Genomic DNA, 10564 nt, shown 5'->3' on the forward strand with positions numbered 1-10564 from the left:
AGTTCTGGAACTCCCTCTGCACGGGTGAAACACTATTGCCCAAACCGGGCCTGGATGTTATGTTTTGCTCTTTGTCTTAAACTAGCACCAAGTAGGTTGTGCTGAGGAGAGGAAGGTGACTAAACATAACAGCAAAGTGTAGAGTGACAGACCCCAGTAGACTAACTTGTTGTAGCCTTCTGCTTTCCCTCATGTGGCTCTAGGGGTGTGTGTTGTGGTTTGATTTAAATTCACTTGGAGAATGAGGGGGATTCCATAGCTCAGGACATCTGTGCTATCTATCCACCATAGCAGTGCCTTAGTGACATCTTTAGGGTGCAATGTGAGGGGTCTTAGGAAGAAGGGGAGCACAAATGTCGTCTGCAATCCCGTCGAGGAGATGGCTCCCAGCCCTGGTGAGCTGGCCTACTGTGGTGTGAGAAGACCTAGAATCAACTAGGAAACAAACCTCTGGGCACGTCTGTGATGGAGTTTCTAGATTGAGTCAGTTGAGGTTAGAAGACACCTTAAATGTGGGTGGTTCCACTCTGTTGGATGGAACGAACGGGAGAAGGTTAGCTGAGCGCCAGTATTAATTATTCTCTCATTTCTGATTGTAGTTGCAATGTCAGCAGCCACTGTAGGCTGTTGCCACCACAAACTCCTGGCAGAGAGAAACTGTAAGGCGTGGTATCTCCAGCTGTCTCTTTCCCTTCCTTCCTCCCTCCCTCCTTCCTTCCTTCTTCCTTCTTCCTTTTTCCTTCTTCCTTCCCTCTCTCTTTCCTCCTTCTTTCTTTCCTTCCTCCTTCCTTCTTTCCTTTCTCCTTCCTTCCTTCTCCCTCCCTCCTTCCTTCTTCCTTCTTTCCTTCTTCCTTCTTTCCTTCCTCCTTCCCCTTCTTCTTCCTCCTTCCTTCTTCCTTCTTTCCTTCTTCCTTCTTTCCTTCCTCCTTCCCCTTCTTCTTCCTCCTTCCTTCCTCCTTCTTTCTTTCCTCCTTCCTTCTCTCTCCCTCACTCTCTCCTTCCCCCCTTCCTTCCTTGCTCACTTTTATTATGCATTTTCTTCACAATAAGGGAAGTAACAACCCTCCCCTTTCCATCATGGCCACTTCTTTCCTGTTTAGACCAGCACTAGTTCCGTCCTGCAGCATAGCACATCAGGCACAGACCATCCCACCCTCAAATGCTACTGTCTACTTCACACTAGTGGGACTCTTTGATAGCTTGCCCCAGTGGTGCCAACGAGTGTCCTCTTGGGCCTGTGACCGCCACATGGGCAAGGAAGCCTCTGCTGATGAGGAGTCTCCATGTGAAGTGTGTGAGCCACAAGCCTCTGCTCCAGCTGTGTCCACAGCTGTGCCTTGGAGTCTGGACCATTCCCAGAGAAGGTGAGGCAGTCTGGAAGGAAGCTCACTGGCACACAAGGCAGAGCTAACACGTATCCCCTCCCACTCCTGCATGGTTCTTAGAGGCGGGCCACTTTCAGCTCTCTAGCACACCATGGACTTCTCGACCATGATCAGTCAGTTGAGATTATTACTATTATGATAAAAATACTCTTATCTCGGGATTCTGGAGTCAATAAATAGTTTTCGACATACGGATGTTTGTTTGCTAATTTGGTTTTCATCAGAAAACTTACTATCCGGTCATTTTGGTTTCTGGAGTGAGGTATTTGCCCTCTTCAGATCCTGGACAGCTCGTCAATGCCTTTTGCAACAGAAGAAACACATAAGAGTCTTATGGCGCCCTCTAGTGTCGACCAGGCTATGGTACACTGCAGTTCCTAAGGAAAACGCCAGGGGGGAAAATGAAGCAGAATTCTTAATGTTGATATTGTGTGGACATGCTTGCAGAAAATGATGGTAAATTTTGTAATTTATAAAAATAGAAGGAGGCTGAATATGTGCTATTGTTAATCTTTTCCTTAACAGACCACAAATGCTTTTTTTATTTCAGTGGTCAGCTCTGTAACTTCTTGTACAATGCATGGCATTTCTCATGCAATAATGCCAAAAACATCTAATATTTGTGGGACGCTTGCCACTCTAAGAACTATGCTAAGTACTCAATATAGATAATCTCATTTTATATTTACAGAAAAGCATTATGATTCCTACTTTATAGAAGACACTGATGGTAATATTTTACAGGTGTAAAAAATCCCCTAAGACCTGAGGCCATGGTCAAACACTGCTATTTTACTTTAACATGAGCTGGTAGAATAAATGTATTGTTGCCACATTTGTTTCCTTTGAGGGCTGTAAACCCTCATCTATCTTTCTCAAATACAACTGTGCCCACAAATTTTCTTCCTTATTCTTTAGTATAAGGTCTCCTCCAGTGCATTCATGAATGAATAGATATTTATTTTAATAATTTTACATTTACTACCAAGCTTTTCTCTAAAGATGTTCTATTATACTCTTTGTATAAAGCTAATGGGCCGTTTGCTCATGTAATCTCCTGTTTAAAGATGTATCCGCTTGGCTAAGAGGACTACATGCTCTCCCAAAGGACTAGAGTTTCAGTCCCAGCACCCATGTCAGGTAACTCAAAATCACCTATAACTCCAGTTCCAAGAGGTCCACTCTTCTGGTTTCTGCAGGCACCCTCATGTGCATGAATAACAAAACATATATATATATATACATACATACATATATGTATATATATGTATATATATATATCAGCTTTAACTTTTAATACAATAAAGGTATATGAGAGTCCACATGATAGAATGAAGTTAGCATGATGTAAATGTGTATACATGTATATGTGTACACATATATGTGTATGTGTATGATAAAATACCCCGACAGAGGGATGGAAGGAAGGAAGCGTTATCCTGGCTCACAGCTCAAGGGTTCAGTCCATCATGATGAAGCAGTTGAGGCTTAGAAGCTTGAAGCAACTGGTCACACTCCATTGGCAGATAGAAGGATTCACCAGAGAAAGATGCGTGGGTGCCAGCAATCATCTCACATTCATTATTTTATACTCGAGGATTATCGGCCTGGAGAATATTCCTGCCCACAATCAAGACAAGTCTTCTCAGACCCATCAACACAATCAAACTCATCTCCCATAGCCCAAGTACCAGGTAATTCCAGGTTCTTTCCAGTTAACACCAACCATTGCTTAGACAGACAGACAGACTGACAGACACACACACACCTGCACACACTATACAGGGTGAGTTTATACAGTCAACCTTTGGTATATATGTAGGTTCATATTTGTAGATCTTAGTAACTGCAAATCAAAAGATGTTTATACTAGGTTTGATTTCTTTCTTGTCATCATGTCCCTTTGAAAAGTATTTACATAGTGTTAGGTATATGAGTCATCCAGAGGTGATTTAAAATAGACTAGAAATTCTACATAGGTATATATGCAAATAAGGTACAATTTGCATAATGATTTTGAACATCTTCTGATCTGGTAAACACAGATCAGAATGTCTCTGGAACCCAATGCTCTACAGATAACAAGATCTCTCTCTCCGTGTGTGTGTGTGTGTGTGTGTGTGTGTGTGTGTGTGTGTGTGTGTGTGTAATATCCTATTTAAATAAAGCTTCTTTAACGCTAAAAGAATTCCATGCTGGTGTCCCTCTATGACACCCTTCTTGTACTCCATTTCTTAGTCCACAGACTCTACATGGTCACAGAAACCATTCTCACCCATTGACCATGTCCTCTTCAGACCCATCCCTTAGTAACAGAAGTACAATGGAGGGGGATAATTGTAAAGATGAAAGACGTAATTAATGAAGTAGAAAACAGACATGAGTCATAGAATCAACGCCAAAAGCTCTTTGAAAAGGATGAACAAGACAGCATAACTAAGAGGAGAGTCATCCTGGGGAGACAGAGGTGACCCATACCAGGAAGAAAGGGAAACAAATACAGACACCAGAAACTCAATAGTCAAGAACGTTCTGCAGCTTAACTTGAACATTTTACATGCAGGGGGATAGTTCTCTTATTTATTTACTTTGTTTCTTTTTAATTTCATAGATGTATACAATGTATCTTAACTGCATTGGCTCTTCCAATCTCTCCCCACAGCTCTCCTTGGCTCAGTGTTTCACCTCCAACTTCAAATCATCCTTTTCTGATTTTTCTTATAAGCCCCTGGGTCTAGTCAGCGCTGCTCATAAGTGTATAGCTGTGGGTGTGTATTTCCCACTGTGGTGTGGGCAACCTGACAGTGTCCACCATTCAAAAAACAGTGACTTTCTCTCCTGTACCAGGCATCAACTACCAATAACTCTTTAGGTAAAAGGGGGTCCTGTTGACTCTCACTGACCAGGTCCAACTGTGAAACCTGGGACCTGAGGACCTTAAAGAATGGGGTGGATGTAGTCTAATGTCATAGACAACTTTAATTTCAGTGTATTTTGACACATGAATGTAAGGAAGAAAGCAGTGGCCCAAATAAGATCGTTTAAATTCAGGAAAATATGTTTTAAAAAAAGATACCAGGAAGCACACACTAAATATTAACAGAACAGCCTTTTCTCAGGACAGGACAGACCATACTATACACTATTTCTGTGGAAAGCACAAAAGCGAGGAAGAAGGCCATATCTAGATACAGGGTTCACTGACTAGATTGGTTTCTGTAGCTGTGTTCTGACATCCTCCATGAATAAACATACCTTATACACTGAATGTAAATATTTGTCACAGGGGACACAAAATCATGTCCAAGAACAGTGTGGGGAACAGAATGTACCTGAGGTAAAAGGCTTTCCACCTTCTTTCCTGGAGCCTCTCTCAGCTCCCTGCAGCATCATTCACCCTGTGCTATTCTTTTGATTGTGTTCCCACGGGGCCTGCGATCTCCTCTTGCCTCCGTACGAGAAGATTGGACTGGTTCTGGCAGGTCATCATGGATGCTATGAGTTCCTGTGTGCACGTAACATCCCAATCATACGCAGAGGATGGCTTTTCACAGTACCTCTCCCTCCACATCCCCTCTGGCTCTAATGTTCTTTTGGACCCTTCTTCCAGGATGCATCCTGAGACTTGGGCCACAGGATGTGTGTGTGTGTGTGTGTGTGTGTGTGTGTGTGTGTGTGTGTGTGTGTGTGTTCACTATGTGCCATTCATATATAATGAGAATGTAATGAGAAGTTTTACTGTCTGAAGTGGAGAGCATTACAAATGTACGAATAAAATCACAAAATTTAGAAGGCAGCTTAACAACGTGGCCACTTAGAAAAACAACATTCACTTCCACAAGCTGCAGGTTTTGACCATGTTCAGGGTACCAGACACGAGTTCTGCCTGCGGAGCAGGACTCAAGTCCAATCGAGAGAGTGGTTAGTTACTCTCAGAAGGGGAAGTTCCTCAGCCACGAATGCTGACTTTAGAAAAAATAATACCTCTGCACGATCCTCACCATCATTAACGAAGTTAAACCACTTACTTAGAAAACTTCCCACAAAGATAGTCTTCTCGCAAAGAGTCGCCTGACTTTAAAGGCACGCTCATGTATCACTTACACATCCCTCTGCAGAACAAAGGACCACGGGACAATCAATACCAAAAAACAAATACAAAAGGACAGAGAAAATGTGAACCAGGCAAAAAGTCTGCATAAAAGGTTAGTAAAATGAGTCAGGCTGTGCTAAATGGGCTAACACATCAGGACCTGTGGAGTGCACCTTCTGGAAGTTTACTGAGTGATGAGATTCACTGAATTCAGCACAGGAACAAAGTAAACAGAGAAAACCAACCGCCACCTCAGTGGGCAGAAAACAAATGATAAGTAAAGTTTCCTCAAGCATGTACTTTGTGTTATACACAAAAGTCCCACTGGGTATGATCCAGTGAGACAAAAAATATATAAGTCCTTCATTTGGAGAGGAAAGTATAGAACTCACGGTTTATAGATGGCAATATTGCCAATGAAAACCTTAAAAAAGATCCATTAATGGATGAAATTCATGAGTTTAGGAAGGTTTCCATGAACAAAACCAGAATATGAAAGGTAACTATATTCTGCACACAAGAAATAATTTATTTAAAATGTAATAGTTGGGGTTGGGGATTTAGCTCAGTGGTAGAGCACTTGCCTAGCAAGCGCAAGGCCCTGGGTTTGGTCCCCAGCTCCGAAAAAAAGAAAAGAAAAAAAAATGTAATAGTTACCAGACATGGTGGTGCATGCCCTTTGGAGGCTGAACTAGGCAGATCTCTGTGAGTTTGGGGCCAGCCTAGTCTATATAGCAAGTTCCAGGCGAGCCAGTGAGACATACTGAAACCCCTTTAAGGAGTTGGAAGGGTGACTCAGCACTTAAGAGCACATACTGACTGACCTTGTAGTAAATGGTCTCCAGATCCAGGGAATCTGACACCTTCTGGACACTTAAGGCACCAATTTAGACATAAAAATAATGTTTGTTTGTTCGTTTGTTTGTTTTTAAACACAGCATTTAAAGTAGCAATACTAAAATACCCTAACTTCTTTGCTTCACTATCTGGTTTAAAACAAGTCTGTCATGGTTTTCACTAGATTATAGAAACCTAATAGATCCTCTTTCTAACTCTTGTCTCCACTTTAATATATTCCTCTGAAACTTTAATTAAATATTTTAAAACTTATTCAAATCTTGTCATTTCCTCTCTCTCTCTCTCTCTCTCTCTCTCTCTCTCTCTCTCTCTCCCTCTCTCTCCCTTTCTCTCCCTCTCTCTCTCTTTCTCTCTACCCCCCAACATTTCATCTATTCCAGGACATTTTAAGCTGTTTTCATTAGCTTTCTTAGTACAGTTTGCTTAATTTCTTTTTTAAATCAAACTTGGAGAGTATTTTTTTTCTTTTCAGACATATTTATATTTTAAGTGTATGCATGTTTTGTTTGAACACATGTGTGCAGTCCTGAGAAGGTCCACCTGTCTGATCCCCTGACACCACAATTGTGAGCAGCCACTGATTTTCCCCTGGTTTTCTTCGTTTAAATGATGTTTTTCATTTTCTTTTTTTGCTCTACTAATTTGTGGGTGCTAGGAGTTGAGCTCAGGTTCTCTAGAAGAGTAGCTTCTAGGAAAATGTTAAGCATGTTCTTCAATACTGAGCCACCACTCTATCCCCTTTGAAGATTTTTGATCACACTATTTTTTTTCAGTTTCAGAAATCTCTCTACTGTTTACAGTCATTCTGAATAGGCTGTGTCTCTATCTCTATCTATTTCAGCTCTCTTCTCCTCCTCCTTCTTCTCCTTCTCCTTCTCCTCCTTCTTCCTTCTCCTTCTCTTCCTTGTTCCTCCTCCTCCTCCTCCTCCTCCTCCTCCTCCTCCTCCTCCTCCTCCTCCTCCTCCCTACTTTTCTTTGTTTGGTTTTTCAACACAGTTTTCTGTTCTGAGACTCACTCCGTAGACCAGGCTGGCCTCCAACTTAGGGATGCACCTGTACCCACTTCCTGGGTGCTGGGATTAAAGGTATGATCCATAGCCATGAAAGTCCCTTTTATTTCTTATGTGCACTAAAGAACTCTTGTAGCCCAGGCATGATAACCCAGCTGTCAGAAGCAGTTATGACTCTTCTGCCATCTGTCGTTACTGCCATCCCCATGAGCTGAGTGTTGTTTCATGCAAGAGCTGATGACTCCTAGAATTTGATTCCTGTGAGATCTTTAAGGTGTGAGGTCAGTCCAGGTCCCTTCAGAGAGGTTTTTTTTTTTTTTTTTTTTTTTTGCTTATCTTTTGCTCTAGAACTTATGAATGACATCCTGTTCTTCAGCTCCTTGGAGCACATTGGTAAGGAAGCTCTAATCAAAAGTGTTCATGATGACAATGTCTTGAAGGTGACCCCTCAAAGATTTCTCCCTTGACCCAGCACCAAAAGCAAGTTGCTATTTTACTGCTGGTGTCTTGGTGCAGTAAGGTTTGTGTTATATTAGACTTGATATTCAAGATGTAGGATCTTGAAGATACACAGTGGGCTATTGTTAGTATTTCTAATCTTGTGCAAGCCCTGGCACCCTATATGTCGCTTCTAGGGGTTATTCAGGGCACATTACCACATACCCTCTGGGCCAAACTTGAACTTCCAAAATCTTAAAGGCTATCTTAGTTTTTCTTGGTTTTCTGGAGTCTCCCTCAGCTTTTGGGGATTTCTTAATCTTTTACCACATCATTCTCTATTTGGCTGTGAACTTGAGTACTGTACTTTCCTTGTATCCAAACTTCTTCCTGTTCATATGTGGAAGGCCATCCAGTCAACAGGTCACTTTATACAGCCAGATTAGGAGGTGGAGCTGTGCGATTTTAGCTGGTATAAGATCTACCAGGGACACAGGCAGCGCTACACCAGGACCAACAGAAAGGTTTTCCAGTTTCCTAATGCCAAATATGAGTCTGCATTCCTTTCCAAAAGGAATCCTCAGCAGATAAACTGGACTGTCCTCTCTAGAAAGGTCAGTCAGAAGAAATTCAAAAGAAAAGAGCCCCCCGCGCGGTCGAATTCCAGCGAACCATTACGGGCACGTCTCTGACTGATATAATGGCCAAGAGGAATCAGAAACCAGAAGTTAGGAAAGTGCAGTGAGAGCAGGCTATCAGGGCTACCAAAGAAACAAAAAAGGCTAAGCAGGCATCAAAGAAGACAGCATTGGCGGCAGCCAAGGCCCCCACAAAGGCAACACCTAAGCAAAAGATTGTGAAGCCTGAGAGGGTCTCTGCTCCCAGAGTCAGTGGGAAACACTAATTTGGTAGATCAGTTTAAAATAAAGATTTGTCTTTAGCTCGAAAGGAGGGAGGGAGGGAGGGAGGGAGGGAGGGAGGGAGGGAGGGAGGGAGGGAGGGAGGGAGGGAGGGAGGGAGGGAGGGAGGAATTCCAGACTTGTCTCGGGTTTCTCCATTTGTGCTTTCAGATTGCCTTACTTTGGTGATTTTTTTTTCTCCGAGTTTTCTTCTTTTAAATAATGTTTTTCATTTTCTCTCTCCTTTACTGATTTGTGACTCACTGTTGGGACTCTTACGCCCCCACCCCACCCCCTGCTCTCACATATGACCGGTTTAATCCTGTTCCTGACCAGTGGTGGATGCTTAAGACAACTGAAGCCTTGATCCCTCTCCAGTCTATCTGATTAGTTCTCATCATTCTGTAGCTCCTCCACTTATGTATTTTTATTTTGTATGGAAAATCTTGTTTAAGGATTTACCTAGTTGCTTACCAACATTTTTATTGTTAGTTTGCTTCTTTGACTGAAGGTTTCATTCAGTAGCTCACGTTGACGCCAACCTCCTGTGTCAGCCTACCAGTTATTAGGATTGCGGACATTAGCCACCATGCTTGGGACTGACATTTTATTAAATACTTTTCTTCCATCTCAGAGCTTCCTCCTCGGAAAAAACATTCCTTCTTATTGAAAGATATCCTTTTGAGGTTCTTCTTCTGCCAGTCACGAACTGTTTTATTTATATGAAAAAAAAATAAAACTTCACTTTACCCCAGTTTTAGTTTGTGTTTGAGTTTCTGCGAGATGAAGTCTGCTGGTACAGCACAGCCTGACTAGGATAGAACTCTTGCTTTACCTGGGAGTGCTGGAGTCTGAGGCACATAGCCCTGCGCACAGCAGCACCCTGACTTTAAACAGAAAACCTCACAGCCTTACAGCTCTGAGCCAACTGTCAGCTCCCAGCCCTCCAAGAGCACATCCCACAGACTGTCAGGGCATATTTTTGCCGCATGCATCTCTGAAGTTTCCCTCCCTTCTTGTCTCCCCTATTCTGTGCTCTGTTCCTGCTCAAACTGGAATGAAATGCTTTCGAGGACGTTCCATTGGCTCGCCACATGTGTAACTCTCTTTAGATCCTCATCTCAGGATCCGTTCTGGGTAATACGGATTTATCGGTGGTGGCTATTAATTTTTATCAGTTTTTCAAGATTCAGGGCTCACTTTCAAATCAAAGTGTTTAAATTCGTTTCCCGCTGTGTGCGGGAGGGAAAAGAGTAATCAGAAACCGTCCAGTATACATTTTTATAATACTTCAGAAGTCGTATTTGATGTATCAGGTCATATTACTTTTTTCAGTGTTGGGAATTGAACTCAGAACCTTTGTATGTGTGTGTGTGTCTGTGTGTGTGTGTGTGTTTTTTCTGGTTTTGTGTGTGTGTGTTTTCTATGTGTGTGTTTGTGTGTCTGTGTGTTTGTGTGTCTGTGTGTGTTTCTGTGTCTGTGTGTGTTTTCTGTGTGTGTGTGTATTTGTGTGCTTGTGTGTTTGTGTGTTTGTGTGTGTGTTTTCTGTGTTTGTGTGTGTTTTCTGTGTGTGTGTGTACGTTTGTGTGTATTTTCTGTGTGTGTTTGTGGGTATGTGTGTTTTGTGTGTGTGTATGTGTGTGTGTTTGTGTGTGTTTGTGTATGTGTATGTGTGTGTGTTTTCTGTGTGTGTGTATGTTTGTGTGTATTTTCTGTGTGTATTTGTGGGTATGTGTGTTTTGTATGTGTGTGTATGTGTGTGTGTTTGTGTGTGTTTGTGTATGTGTATGTGTGTGTGTTTTCTGTGTGTGTTTGTGTGTGTTTTGTGTTTGTGTGTGTATGTGTGTGTTTGTGTATGTGTATGTGTGTGTGTTTGTGTGT

At 42.2% G+C, this 10564-nt stretch overlaps 1 pseudogene; it reads left to right on the forward strand.

Moving 5' to 3' along the window:
- The first annotated feature begins 1077 nt into the window (after positions 1 to 1077).
- Positions 1078 to 8688, forward strand: Rpl24-ps2 (ribosomal protein L24, pseudogene 2; annotated as a pseudogene).
- Positions 8689 to 10564: the final 1876 nt, after the last annotated feature.

Source organism: Rattus norvegicus, chromosome 9, assembly GCF_036323735.1.
Source record: "Rattus norvegicus strain BN/NHsdMcwi chromosome 9, GRCr8, whole genome shotgun sequence".
In the NCBI taxonomy this organism is placed as follows: Eukaryota; Metazoa; Chordata; class Mammalia; order Rodentia; family Muridae; genus Rattus; species Rattus norvegicus.